The following is a 15,715-nucleotide window of genomic DNA, read 5'->3' as shown; positions in this document are numbered from 1 at the left end:
TTAAACGTAATGCTAGATCCCAAACACTGCTTCATTATCGGGCATTAAAAAATTCACCCACTAGTGTTAGCGAATCAGCAAGGTCCCCACTAATAGCCCTCCTAGAAATGACAGGACAGCAACCAAGTACCCAAAGCTGGATCCTAAATCCTAAGGGTGAAATCCTGTGGAAATCAATGGCAAAACTCCAGTTGTCCTAATGACTTTTAGGTCTTAGAGAGGTCCTAGTTTTTTTAGTAATTTCAGTGGCTTAGGGCCAGGGGTGCAAGGCAAACGAAGAGCAAATCGACTTAAAAACTCACTGGCCAAAACAATCACACACAAAAACCAAGGCAGAATCTTTGCTTCCCACCTCCCACCTTTATCAGTTAGCATGTGAAATGTTTTTAAGGCCATGTCTATGCTACAGAGCCAGTGTTAGCATAGCTGTGCTGGGATAGCCCCCTGTATAGGCTCTGCATATGCTGATAGAAATTCTTTTGCCAGCGTAGTAAATCCACCTCCCCTAACAACATTGGCTATTCCAAGAGAATCGCTCTTCTGTCAGTTTAGTTTTGCATCTACACTGCGGGTTCTGCTGGCATAGCTATGTCCCCTGGAAATGTCAATTTTTCACACTCCTAGCCAGCATAGGTGTTCTGGCACAACTTTGTCGTGTAGACCAGGTCTAAGGCTCTCAGAAGAAGCTTGCATTTTGGGCCATCTTCCCTGTGACTTTATTCCTAGGAAATTGAGGCATGGTAGCAGTAAGCAGTTGGAATAAGGATATTGCTGGGTCCCATAGCTGGGTACAAGGTTGGACAAGACAGTGAATCCAAACCTCTCAGGTCCAGACATAATCCTTGGTGCTCCCTAAAGCAATACGATGTGTTTATTCCCAGTGTTTTTGTTGCTTTTCAGGTGGCACCAAGATAATAATTGGAATTGGAGTGAAGAATTTATATTTTATCAACATAAAATCTTTTTTTTCTCAAATCTAAATAGAAACCTGTATCTGGGAACTTTACTAACCAAACCAAAAATGTGTGCTGAATTCTTGAAAGAATAGGGACTAAAGTAGGTTTTGTTGTCTGTCCATTGTTAGGAGCAGGAGCCAAATGGGAGCAGGATGTTGAGATCTGGATTATAATGTGAAAAAGTCTGATCCATGTGGTGAAGTTCCTATAAGATAAATTCTATGGGCTGAGGCCAAAATCATAATTTTCTTAGATGTTTATGTACATATCATACTGTCTGTGACATTGGACTGTTAGATTGTATTCATTAATGATCTGGAGGATGACGTGGACTGCACCCACAGCAAGTTTGCAGATGATACTAAACTGGGAGGGGTGGTAGATACGCTGGAGGGTAGGGATAGGATACAGAGGGACCTAGACAAATTAGAGGATTGGGCCAAAAGAAATCTGATGAGGTTCAACAAGGACAAGTGCAGACTCCTGCACTTAGGACAGAAGAATCCCATGCACCACTACAGACTAGGGACCAAATGGCGAGGCAGCAGTTCTGCAGAAAAGGACCTAGGGGTTACAGTGGATGAGAAGCTGGATATGAGTCAACAGTGTACCCTTGTTGCCAAGAAGGCTAACGGCATTTTGGGCTGTATAAGTAGGGGCATTGTCAGCAGATCGAGGGACGTGATCGTTCCCCTCTATTGGTGGGGACATTGGTGAGGCCTCATCTGGAGTACTGTGTCCAGTTTTGGGCCCCACACTACAAGAAGGGTGTGGAAAAATTGGAAAGCGTCCAGCGGAGGGCAACAAAACTGATTAGGGGACTGGAACACATGACTTATGAGGGAGAGGCTGAGGGAACTGGGATTGTTTAGTCTGCAAAAGAGAAGAATGAGGGGGAATTTGATAGCTGCTTTCAACTACCTGAAAGGGGGTTCCAAAGAGGATGGATCTAGACTGTTCTCAGTGATAGCAGATGACAGAACAAGGAGTAATGGTCTCAAGTTGCAGTGGGGGAGGTTTAGGTTGGATATTAGGAAAAACTTTTTCACTAGGAGGGTGGTGAAACACTGGAATGTGTTACCTAGGGAGGTGGTGGAATCTCCTTCCTTTAAAAGAAAAGGAGTACTTGTGGCATCTTAGAGACTAACCAGTTTATTTGAGCATGAGCTTTCGTGAGCTACAGCTCACTTCATCGGGTGCTATGCATCCGATGAAGTGAGCTGTAGCTCACGAAAGCTCATGCTCAAATAAACTGGTTAGTCTCTAAGGTGCCACAAGTACTCCTTTTCTTTTGACGAAAACAGACTAACACGGCTGTTACTCTGAAACCTCTCCTTCCTTTGAGGTTTTTAAGGTCATGCTTGACAAAGCCCTGGCTGAGATGATTTAGTTGGGGATTGGTCCTGCTTTGAGCAGGAAGTTGGACTAGATGACCTCCTGAGGTCCACTCCCACCCTGATATTCTATTATTCTGTTGATATAGAACCTTATTTTCAGTTTAGAGTAAGACCCTTTTACACAGCTCTATAAATATAACTATCTGAGCCTTAGTATAAATGAGAATCAGGCTCGTATTCGAGGTCTACCAACAACACCTTGCATTGGATAAAATAGTTAAACATGAGTGGTAAAGGTGAGATGGAGAAGCCATTTTAGCTCATCTAGTTCAGCATTTCTATTGCCTGAATGTTCGCTATTTTTAGTGCTCTCTCTCAGAGTCTTCATTTAAATATTAATATTGATAAATACTGGAAATATGTAGATAAATAGATTATATTTGTTACAGTCACCAGTAAATGATCCGCTTTGCAACTCAGTTTGTCATGTGCAGTCTTTCAGCTGACTATCAAGATGGAAGACCTGCAAGAAGTCTATTTTGAGGCAAATTTTGGTAATTTAAAGCCACATATAAACTCTGATTTCTGACAAACTGAGGAGGAAATTAAAAACTCAGCCTCCAAATGTGTCTGACATTGAAGATAGCAAAATGAAAAGCAAAGGTATTAAAATATTGATGGCTTTAAAGTTATCTTACCTGGTTCCCATTAATCTGGATGTAAATATGGTTACAGAGCTCTGTGTCCATTCATTCATTATGACTATGCTTAATTGAATGGATCCCCAAGGAAGATAAAGAAAATTGGACTACACTTCATAAAAATTATTAGAGGGCTTTTTAGCAACTGTCTGATTTAAACTCCTGCCTGCAAAAAGGGTAAGAAATGCCAAAGGTGGAACAAAAGAGCATCTATCCCATTGAACTAATAGGAGAAAATGATGGGGTTTTAGAATGTAAAGAACCATAGATTCAAAGGTACACTGAAACACCGGGGCTAACAGCAGCAGATTAAGATCAAATACTTGCTCTAAAACAGGCCAAAGTGACGCAGATGTAAATGGCTGTTGGAGAACGTATTAAGACAAGGGAAAATCAGGCAGTGACTAGAGCATGGAATATTTGGATTTGCAAGACAGGATATAACTAAACTGTAGGGGAAAAGCCACGCTCTTTTATTTGGTTTATATCAAGCTGCTGGCCAATTGTTAATCATTTTATCTGCTTAATTTTAGCAGTATGTCCGGACTCCAGTCCTCGTTGTTCTCTCCTTGTCTGCACCACCCAGGTGCATGCTGGAGATAAATGGGCCAAGTGCATCCCTATCACATGGCATGGGAGTGTGCCACAAACTCGCATCTGTTTCCTATTCTAACAAGTAGCATTTCTCCCTGCACCCATGGGATAGTGACCAGGACCACACTGAGTGTTTATTCCACACTCTCACTGAAGCTCAAAATTGTCCCACCAGCCTGGGATCAAACTCAGACTGTCGCTCTGAAGGCCGGTATGCCAACCACTGAGCTCTTGATGCAGTAATTCAACTCCACCAGCTACACTGATTTATCTTGTGGCAGAATATCTGTCTCAGCAGCACAATAACCTTCATCAGGTCTACAGCATAGGCAATATCATCCTCTGAAGAGCTCCCGCTACATATTTTATGAATGAGGCCTTTGAGCATGTAAAAAAAAAAGATACCAAAAAGAGAAAAGGAATTGGCTGATTCCACACACTGCTGGCAGGCCAATAATTGTCGAGACATCTCAAATGTCACCCGGGCTTATTTGAGATAATAAGTATTTCAGCTCTGCCGTGATTGTAGTGAAATGGCGCTAACTTTTTGAGATCTCTTTTTGAAAGTGGTCTTTTTCCAGTGTATTCTTCTCATCTTAAAAATAAGTAAAGAAGAGAGTTAAGCTGCTTCTTCAGAATTTTCTGCATGCTTATAATTCTTTTTTAAATGATTGGAGCAGTGCTTCTGTAAATGCTTTTAAAAATACATGACAACCAGTTCTATGATTACCACCCTTGGCTTTTTGAGAATGTGATGTTGCTAGTTTTTTTCTCAACCAAGTGAAAGATAAAAGGGAGTGCCTGCCAGCAACTGAGCTCGTGGCTTATTTTATTTATGAATGAAACAGCAGGATTTTTGGGGGTGTGAGAGGAAAGGTTCCTCTCACTGGTTGGAAGATGTGGCTGGCCTCTTCTCCAATACGTCTTTATTGAAACTAGAACTTTTTGGGAGAACAGAATTTTGAAAGGGTGTGTTTAAAAAACAATGTCCTTGCTTTTTTCATGTATTTCAGCTAGGCCAGTGTCAGGATTCATTTGTGTCCTGCATGGTAACTATTCTGAGTATGTAGGTGAATGAGAACAGTTGTCTTCTGGTAACTGCAGGAGCCATTTTGTTAGAAACCCATTGGTAACTTTATTGGAGAATTATTGGGCTGGATGCTCATGTGCACCAGAGTTTTGCTCAGTGCCTGTAAGGAGAAGGAGGAGGCAGAAAGGACATTATATCTCCAGTCCTGGGGACAGCTGGGGGCTAGTTCAGCCTCTGTGGCAAGTTAGAGCAGCCACAGAGTTGCTCTAATTTACACCCTCTGGAATGGTGCTCTGGGCACTATTCCACTGATCTAAGCTTGCTGAAATACAGTGCATTCCAGCATGCTCCTTTTCTCTCCTGGCCAGTCCTTTACACTAGGCACAAGATGTAGATAACCTAGACTGGCTTCACTGGCTTTATGACACCAGTGAATCCACTGTGACAGGACAATCTGGAGCAGAGCCTTATTGGCAGCTTTAATCCCCCTTTATGCCACTGGAACAGCACAAAAGGGATTTAGCCTACGGTTAGGATCTGTGTTTTTTATTTCTCGCCCTGCTTATCAGTGTGCTGCTATCCAAGCCTACTCCTCCCTCTCTGAATAAGACTATAATAACATCTGCTGCAACATGATACTGAAGGATCTTGACATGATACAAGGTATACCTTGGCAAATCTATGCAGATCAGATGGGTAAGGGTGTATGGGGGCGGGGACAATGAATGAGAGGAAAATAGCATCTAACGAGCTTGTCTGTGTTATATGAATTTGTTTCATATTTTCCTCACCAAAATTAGCCATCTCGAAGGAGCAGCAATGGCTAACAGAAAGTTGGTAAGGGCTTGTAACTCTATGGCAAGCACCATTAAAGGTGAGCTGTATTTTCCATGTACTATCTGAGTCCTTTGCCTTAAATAAAGAGATATTGCTGTGTAATAGTTCCTTTTTTATTTCTCCATTGTTTTCTTTTTCAACAAGACCGAAAACAACTAGGCTCTGTCTGATTTTCATGGGCCTAAAGGACGTTATTCAAAAATGGAGCCCTGAAGTCGGTGCATTAAAAACACATGCAGAAAAATACTCCAGCAGTTGCATGCACAAGTGTGGAAATTTGCAAATATGTTGCTTGGTACACTCTTGCACATGCACATGTATTTCTGTGTGTTCAGATCTTGAGTCTCTGTATTTGAACATGTGGCCTTAAGGTTTCCAGGACACTTTATCTCTGAGTGCTGTGACTAACCACTGGAACAAACTATCAAGGGAAGAAGTGGATGCTCCATCTCTTGCTGTCTTCAGATCAAGACTGGATGCCTCTCTGGAAGATGAGCTTTACTTAAACACAGGTTATTGCACTCAAAACAGGGGTAAAGAGGTGAAATTCTATGGTCAGTATTAGGAAGGAAATGAGACTGAATGACCTAATGATCCCTTCTGGCCTTAAAATCTGTGAACCTATGAAAGAAGAAAAGTTTGTCTACAATATTAAAATATAAGTTCTCCCCTAATGTAGTCATGTGGTGAGCTGTGTGCCAATTGTCTGTCATGCTCCATCCCAGGGATTTTTGTGAAGCACAGAGAAGCCCTGTGTGATGAAAGCCACTCTATAAATGTCATTTATCACCAAATACTCCAGATACATTTTAATTCTGCAGGTCCATGTAACAAAAATGTAAATACTGAGGTTTTATATGTTAATATGTCTGAATATCATTACTTAAAAGATAAAACGGGTTAAATTATTCACTTATGAAATTATCCCACTTCCACAGCAGCATTATCTGTCAAAGGAAGAGCTGATTAGCTGTAAACTGAATTTAGCCAGTAAATGTATAGTTGATTCGAGCTTATACTTCTACATTGTATGCAGGGCTGATTTGAACTTGTTCCACAAGTCCAACACGCATTTCATTTTCTCATTAGGGATCAGAATGACCTTCTGTCAGTAAATTATTGTGAGGAGTGCTACTGCTCCTCAGTGAAGAGGGGTCAGTTTATTAACCCCATTTAGTGCCTTTGGACACATAGCATACACCCAGTGTAGAGCCACTCATAGTAAGCTGTAGATGTCAAGCATTAGGAAGCCACTCCAAATACTCTCCATTCAGCATTGCTCCACAGAACCAAACCCACTGAAGTTGGAGTTCCAATATTTGGAAGATGTACAAGGAGGCTCCGGAAGGAATGCAGTTTGCCCCTATTAACGAGGGGGTATGTCAGTGAAGTTTGCAGTCCTGGATTCACAGTGCCCAGAAGTGTTATTTTCCACCATCTGTGTTTGCCCAAGTGGTTGTGAACTTTTTTTTTCTGATGCAGCCCTTTCCAATCATCCTAGTGCCCCCTGAACTAGATTACTGCAAGGCATTCTATATGAGACTATCCTTGAAGATGGTTTAGAAACTTCAGTAAGGGTAGAAGACTCCTGCCAGCTTACTTAGCAATATTATAAAGATTATATAGCTGTCCTGGCTTCGTGTTTGCCTCTGGTGAAGTTCAAGGTGAGGATTTTGATTGCAGAGTGGTTTTTGTTCTGACTAACTTATGGAGAGACTGCATCTTTCCTGTGAACCATCATAGTTGTTGCTGAGGCACTTCTGCTAGTCTTCCCTATATTTTAAATCTAGAGGTTAGATTTGGAGCATACCAATCCTCAGATCTGGATTTGTTGGTTGTGTTGGTTGAAATTAAAGAAATCACATAAGAATTATCTATGTATTTAGACTTTTGCCTGATGAGGGAGATGATGTGCTGAGATGGTGTTGGAGCAGACAGTTTAGTTGACATTAGTCAATATGTTATCTTCTTTGTTATATTTCTGATGGATGCATTTTACACATTATTAAATAAGACCCATTTAAAATGGCCCCTTAAAGATCAGGTGAGGGAGCAAGATGGAGGATAAATGACTATCCACTCACCAAGCCAGCCACTGGATGAATCAAGTAAAGAGGAGGAAAGTAGGGGAGGCGGTGACAGAAACATCATTCTAAAGTATCTGACAAGGTGTGTGTCTGGTCTGGAAATATTAGAATAAGTGGTAGGGGTAGGAGTGCTGGCCATGACTCATAGAGTTAAAGGTAGCCCTAGAAAACCCCAGTCTGTCACTTACCATGGTGAAGTTTCACAGGTACTACAATGATAGCTGTTGTATCAGTGACTTAAAGAGAGACTGGAGGAGCTTTAAGCCGTGGAAGTAGTCAGAAAGAGAGAGAGAACTGGAGCATGAGCACAAGTGTCCCTAGGAAAGAGATTTGAAGATCATAGGAGAAGCAGATCATTCAGCTGAAGCAGAATGAAAGGATAGAGAAAAGAAGATTTAAAAGCTGTGTCAGCTCTATGAACAGAGAGAGAAAGGAACCACAGAAATTAGTTAGGCTCCTTCTGCAAAAAAAAGAAACGTTCCAATGACTTCTCCTGACTTCTCTTCCTGCTTAGAAGGGGGGTCACACTAGCACATTCAATTCTAATATTAATAGTTATCATTTCACAAAATCAAGTGAAGGAAGACGATGAGCTGGACACAAACCTAATACGCCAAAGAACAGTTAGTCATATAAGCTACAAAGCCCTGATGGCAGTTTGAATTTCAGGCAGATAGCTCACCACAGCCCTAGTTCCATTCACTAAGTATACTACCTGTGTTTAAATGCACATGCTGGTAATATCACGACAGGTTTTAGGAAGTAAATAATATTGACAAACACAGATAAAAACTAAAAAAGACAAAGTAAAACAGAGCAAAGCACACACATTCAATCACCTACTCGGGACACACTGAGAGAGGAAATCACTTAGATGCCAGCCTGTATCTTTGGGAGCAGTTCTAGATCAATAGGTCCATGTGACATTTTAATCCTTGACTTCCTGTAGTCATGCTGATGAAAAGGAGGTGCAGGGCTGCACACTTTGGACATGGTGAATCAGCAGTACATCTGTTTAGCTAGAAGAGCTGCTTTCAGGTTTATGTGACCTGCGCTGGGTGATCCATGATCTGGTGGCTTCCATGGAGGATTATCACATGCATTCTTGCTATTTCAGTCATACGCTCTGCCTGCAACTTGCTGAAGTGACACAACATTGGTACAACACTCACCAGCCAGACAGCAAATCAAAAGTGTCTATGCAAAATCTCCAGCCCACAGTGCATTTTATGTGTTCAGCTGTAACTTTTTTTAAAATTTTGAACTTTTCTTCAATAATTCCTTGCCACATTCAATCTATCTTGGTAGGTATTTATACAATCAATGTGGTACCTGAGCACTTTACACGTGTCAAGGTGAACACACAGTGTTCTCAGGGTCTCTCTTTCATTCTGCCGTCAGTGGGAATTCTCCTTGTTATTTAGGTGTGGGAGGAGGGTAGAATTGTCAGAATTTTTGATGATGAGCAGAGGAGGATGGTGACATCTGAAAATGGACAGAAAATCCGGCATTTAAAGGTATCTTGAGAGCCAGTTTACATCCACCCTGAGTAATCTCCACCTTAATCTTCTTAGTACTTGGCTCAAATGGAGGGAATTTTCTTCCCAATCACATAGTGAGTCTAAAGCCAGTTGCTGGCTAACGGAGTTGTTTTTCCCAGTTTTTTTCACTTCTTTCTCTTTGAGTTTGACTCTCTTCCACTGCACCTGGTCTCATTTAGGTATTGCTGGCATTAAGATATTGCATCCTTTGTCTCTGTGCATGCTCTTGCATGTTGAACTGTAATGACGTCTTTAGAGTCATTAATTTCTCATGAAAACTCATATTCAGGCACCTTACAATTTCTTTTGCCAGACATAAAGTACTTTGAGCTACTGAGTCAAAATACACCTTTGAGTCTAATTGGATTCCAATTAGCAGGTTCTGAATGAGAATTCAGATAGCCTATTCAGTTCTCATTCCATTTCTTCTCTGCTGGAAGATCTCAGATAGCTCTAAGTTCTGGTACAAGTCCGGTTGCACTTGTTTCGGGTTGCTCATGAAATCCCACCACCAATTAAAATGGGTTGGTTCATGCCTTATTCAGTAGTAAGATCCCAGCAGACTATGGGGCGGGGAGGGTTAAGTATCAGAGTAGGAAGCACACCAGGTCCTTAGCATAATCTCTGTCGTTCAGACCTGCATTTCTTTTTCCATTTGAGCTTGTTTTACAGTGGAGAATAGTGTATCATTCGAGTTTTAGTCAGAAGAGTCCCTACTCAGATTTAAAGTTTTTCCTCTGGTAATCACATAGTTTCTGACAGCCCCCTTCCCCTCTCGAAAGGGATTATTGTATAAATCTGCAGCAGGTCAAGTGAAATAATTAAACACAAGCTGGCTCTGCTAATTAACTTATCCACAAACCATTGTCTGTTATTAGCATTTTAAAGAGCGGCTAAGTTAACTCTTTACTTTCTAGAGGTATGTACATTCATTTTTAATAGTAAAGCTCTTTAAAATGTGGCCGACGGCTATATTTAAGGATACAGAGGTACAATATTTAAAATGTACCCTTTGGCTACCTTGTTTACAGAGGTCTTATCTTTGCAGCTCTGTCTGTGGCACAGGAATAAATTTATAGTCCATGTCAGCATTCAGCAGACATTTTTCTCAGCCTAATGCAGAGGAAAGGCAGCTTAAGCGCAAAGAAGAGCAATTGCAACTCCACAATGTCTGGGGAGTTTGAGCTTCCAAATGGAATTTTTTTATCCTATTTACAGAAATGAAATATACAGTTGTGGAGGACATGATGGTTGTGAATTGACAAACATAATTCTGTCACTCTTTACTCAGACTGGGTAGTACCTTACTCCTCGAGTAGTGCCACTGATTTTGAAAAATAACGTACTATACAACATGGGAAAGAGTGGCAGAATCTGGCCCTTTGAAGGAGGGAAGGGACTATTCACACTGGACAATTTAGGCACTGTTAGAGTATAAGTAATTAACACTAATCTTTAACTTTAGGCACCAGGGATTGAAAATTGTGTCCATAGATAATAGGTTTAAAATGGATAATCTATACTAGGCTTTTGCTGTAAGCATGAAGGCGCTTATACTTCTTTTTCCATAAACACATGTAATCTTTCCTTAGAGATCTAGGAATTGGAGTAATTATAGTAGCAATTAGACAGTCCGTTCTGTTGTCCATTTGACCTTACAGTCAATTTTCCCCAACATCTGAGATAAATCTGTTCGTTTCCATCATCATCCTATTACTCCTGTTTTTAAAACCAGTGTTCAGTGTGAAGGTAATGCAAGAAATCATGGGTATGTATGCCATAGCACTTGGCACAGTGAGTTGGTATTTCCAAATTGGTCATTTATTCACACTTGATAACATTTTATATTTCCAGTGCCGCATCTGTAGTTTTCAGTTTAAATAACTATATTACGCAGGTGCTGACCCTAAATCTGACAGCCAAACTCCAATGGCTGGATGGTTGAAATTCAGTGACAAGTGGTCTCTTCTGGCCTTAAATTCTGTGGATCTATAAAAAAAAAAATCAAGCAGACTGATCTGTTGCTGGATTGCAATGTCACATGTATATGAATATGGAACGCCTGTCCATTAGCAGGAACAGTAAACAATTTTAAATGTTTAAAAAAGAGGAGAGGAGCCAATTCCTCAACTGTTGTAATTCAGCAGATCTGATTTACACCAACTGATGATCTGGCACAGGGTCTGTAAATTAATAGTTTGTAAGTCTTTTGTCATAGCTAATAGCTTTTCTGGTAAATTCCTGCCTTTCGAAAAAGAAGATCTAGTATTGCATAAGAAAACATGTACCAAAGACAAACTCTTATTTGAAAAGCATTGTCTTCCTGTCTACCATAAGTGATCTTTATAAGGATGAAGTGAACATTAGGACATGCTTCTCATGTTGCGTTGTGTGCCATCCACATCACCAAGAGAATGATTACTTTGCATTGCAGTGGTATTGGTGTCGCTGTAGTGATCTGTTATGTTTGAAGTATCTGAATTTATTTGTTTAACTGCCATGGGAGCTTAATGCCAAGGTGAAGAAGTAGTTAGGAGGACTCTCTACACAATACTCATTCTCCGAGTGGTTTGTTTTGGAGATACGTATTTTTCTAATTCTTTTAGCCACTAAATCCTAGCCTTAGAAGTGCTTTGATCTTGGCTGATTCCATCTTTTTTTGTGGCCATTGCATTGCTGAGAAGATGGGACTTGGAAATTTTTGTAATTTTCTATAATAAATGAGCCTGAAGGAGCTTCAACCTATTCACCCAAGGACATAGGAAATAATAGGAGTACTTGTGGCACCTTAGAGACTAACCAATTTATTTGAGCATAAGCTTTCGTGAGCTTATGCTCAAATAAATTGTTTAGTCTCTAAGGTGCCACAAGAACTCCTTTTCTTTTTGCGAATACAGACTAACACGGCTGTTACTCTGAAATAGGAAATAATGTATATACGTCTGTGAATTGATGCAACTGGATTATTTGGGTGAAGTCCTGGCCCCATTGAAATCAATGGCAAAACTCCCATTGATTTGAATGGGGCCAAGATTTCACACTTTGTGTCTAATCTTCCCCCTTTTCCACGTTTTGAGGCCCCCCCTTACATTTACAGATTAATCAGTTAATGTTTATACAGCCTGTAACCCGCTGGATTTCCTACCTTGGCCTGAACCTTAACTATTTCTGGTTTTCCCTTAGAATGCCCCTCTGCTTCAAAGAGCTGCTCAAATGCTTCCATATCTGGCTGGGACCAATAGGGCCATCTTGATCTGACCTCAGAAAGAATCAGCAAACATGACTGCAGCTCTATGAAGGTTTCATCCATCTGACATCAAAAAGTCTTACATTTCTCTAAAATCTGTCATCCTATTAGGCAGCCCATTGAAAATGTTCTGGGCTACATGTGAGCCAGATATTATTATTACACGCCTTTGTATTCTGATAGTTTGACAGGAAGACTGAAATCTTGATCCTACAGCCTCGCCATCTTTCATTGTCCCATAAAGGTGTGCTAACAGGGAACTGCCCCAGCCTGAGAGGGATCGAGGTTCCTTGCACTCTCTCTCCCATTTCTGGGCAAGGCACAGTCTGGACATTAATATATAATTTATTGTTTGCATGGTCACATCAGGCCATTTCATGTCTAAGCAGCCATTTGTGTGTGGAATGGCTTGAATCATTGCATAAACACAGATTCCCCCTTTTCCCCCTGAATATGTACAGTGTATGTTTACTCTGAATATCGGCTAGGGTTCTCAAAGGAGATTAAGGGAATTAGGCACCCAATATGCAGTGAATTTCAATTAGAGTTGGACATCCTTGTGCATCTTTGAAAATTCCCATCCTTAATATTTTGTGCTTCCAGATATTATGTTGATGGGTACCTTAAAAGCACATCCAGTAACAAACAAACGGTACATTTTAGCTTAAGACATGTGAACGTAAGCAGAGAAGTCAGAGGAGGTGATTACATTTCATTTAACGTTCTTCACCCCCTTCCAGTGCAGTGAACTAATGTCTAGAGTATGCTGGCTTTACTGTACATGCATTTTGCTCACAGACGTTCCAGCAGCAGACTGGCTTGCTGCTTATTTTGAAAGCTAGATTATTTCTATTCAAGGGGAGTGCTGTGTCACGATCAGCGGCGATAATATTGAAAGCCTACTCTTAGTGCACAATCATCTAACAGGATGCAATTACCAGATAAATTGTGACACTTTCTATAGCTGGGCATTGGTTATATTCCACTGGGAGTCCAGTTCACAAAGTATAATCCACTGTTCAAAAGTTCCTTATGTACCAATGAAATATGCTCTAGTGGTTCCCTGGGTTTTATAAATAAAAAAATAAAGCAAGTGATTCAAGGCACAGGCTGCTTGTCTCTGTGACTTCTCTCTTCTCTGCTCCAAACCAAAATGAAACATGAAAGAACAATCTGAAGGATCTTGTGGCATTTATTGAAGGAATAATCACAGAGGCACTTATCAAAATCAGAGACCCTGTTTTGTACTTCGTCTCTTTGTAAATAAGAATGAAATTGGTTTTGGGGTGGAAATCTGGTTTTAAGCGCACTTTGCAACACATTGTGAGCGAAGCATAATGGATGAATGAATAAATATTGCATGTCTCTGCCATTAACTGATTTTTGTTCAGCTGCAGAAAGGCCTTCTCATATTCCTCCTCTTCTTACCTGCAATGACTAAATACTAGAGAGACACGGTAAGGTGGGTGAGGTCATATCTTTTATTGGACCAACTTCTGGTGGTGAACAAGACAAGCTTTTGATCTTGCTGAGAGACTAAAGAAGAGCTCTTTGTAAGCTTGCAAGCTTGCCTCTTTCACCAATGTAAGTTAATCCAGTAGAAGATATTACCTCATTCACCTTATCTCTCTAATATCCTGGGACAGAAACAACTACAACACGCTGCAAATGGATAAATATGTCACTTCAAAAGCGTAGTCTGTGCATTTGTTAGATTATTGATAACTGGGTACAACTTCAGAGACAGCTTTTGGGATGTTCAACCATGTGGGGGCCGGATTCCCGGGAGTCTTTAATTTGAAGGCAAGTCAGGAATGTAATGTAAGGGTGTGGAGTTCCCTTCTGCCATTGTATTCTGTTTAGGCAGAGTTCACAGATCAGAATAAGATCATAAGAATGGCCATACTGGGTCAGACCAGTGATCCGTCTATCCCAGTATCCTGTCTTGCAACAGTGGCCAGTGACAGGTGCTTCAGAGAGAATGGATCAGACGGGGCAATTTATCAACTGATTCATCCCCTCTCATCCAGTTCCAGCTTCTGGCAGTCAGAGGTGTAGGGACACCTGGAGCATGGGGTTGGATCCCTAACCATCTTGGCTAATAGCCATTGATGGACCTATCCTCAATGAACTTATCTAATTCCTTTTTTAACCCAGTTATACTTAGGCCTTCACAAGATCCCCAGGCAACCAGTTCCACAGGTTGACTGTATGTTGTGTAAAGTACTTCCTTATGTTTGTTTTAAACCTGCTGCCTATTAATTTCCTTGGGTGACCCCTGGCTCATGTGTTATTTGAAGGGGTAAATAAGTCTTCCTTATTCACTTTCTCAATACCCATTCATGATTTTGTAGATCTCTACCATATCCTAAGTTCCCTCTAAACTGCACAGCCGCGTAGCTGTCTATTAAGGGCCGCGCAGGCACTCAGGGCTGTGGTGGGGAGAGATGCCTCTCCCCAAGCCCCTGGCCTGTTGTGGTGCCCCTCCCCGGCCAGAATCCATCCCAGTCCCGAATCTGCAGTGGCTGGAGGAGAGGCACCCCTCCACCGGCCCTGACCCAGCCTGGCCTGGACCTGGAAATTGAACTTCCCTCTTGTCCCATTCTTCCTACTTTTCTTAAGGTGAGAGACCTTGTCAAAGGCTTTCTGAAAGTCCAAGTACACGATATCCACTGAGTCACCCTTGTCCACATGCTTTTTGACACTCTCAAAACATTGTATTAGATTTGTGAGGCATTCTTCCCCAGCATAGCATGTTCAGCTATGTGTGTGATCATTCTGTTCTTTACTATAGTTTCAACCAATTTGCCAGATAGTGAAGTTAGACTCACCAGCCTGTAATTGCCAGGATCATGTCTGGACCCTTTTTTAAAACCCGGTGTCACATTAGCTATCCCCCAGTCATCTGGTACAGAGGCTGATTTGAGCAGTAGGTTACATACTGCAATTAGTAGTTTTGCAGTTTCATATTTGAGTTCCTTCAGAACTCTTGGTGAATACCATCTGGTCCTGGTGCCTTATTAGATTTTAATTTATCAGTTCCTCTATTGACAGAGGCCAATCTGGGACAGGGCTTCAGATTTATCCCCCAAACAGAATGGCTCCTATGTGGGAATCTCCCTCACATCCTCGGCAAAGAATTCATTTAGCTTTTCCACAACAGCCTTGTCTTCTTTGAGTGCTCTATTAATACCTTCATCATCCAGGGGCCCCACCAATTATTTGGCAGGCTTCCTGCTTCTGATGTACTTAAAAAAATTTTTGCAGAGTGATCTCCACTGGCCTGTGGGAATAGTCCTAGCTGCCAGGCAGCCTACTGACTACGTAGTGAAATGAGGGAAGAGACAAGATCTGCCACTCACCTTCCTGACTATAGAGGGAAATA

The 15,715-nt window shown here is 41.2% G+C and overlaps 1 protein-coding gene across 2 annotated transcripts in view; it reads left to right on the top strand.

The window, feature by feature from the left end:
* The window catches only part of CDH4 (cadherin 4), a 665,459-nt gene that overhangs the window by 546,781 nt on the left and 102,963 nt on the right, over window positions 1–15,715 (top strand). The window lies entirely within an intron of this gene.

The sequence above is a fragment of the Chelonia mydas genome, chromosome 13 (genome assembly GCF_015237465.2).
Source record: "Chelonia mydas isolate rCheMyd1 chromosome 13, rCheMyd1.pri.v2, whole genome shotgun sequence".
Taxonomy (NCBI): domain Eukaryota; kingdom Metazoa; phylum Chordata; order Testudines; family Cheloniidae; genus Chelonia; species Chelonia mydas.
The sequence above is the reverse complement of the archived record's forward strand: the minus strand, read 5'-3'. Positions and strand labels throughout refer to the sequence as shown.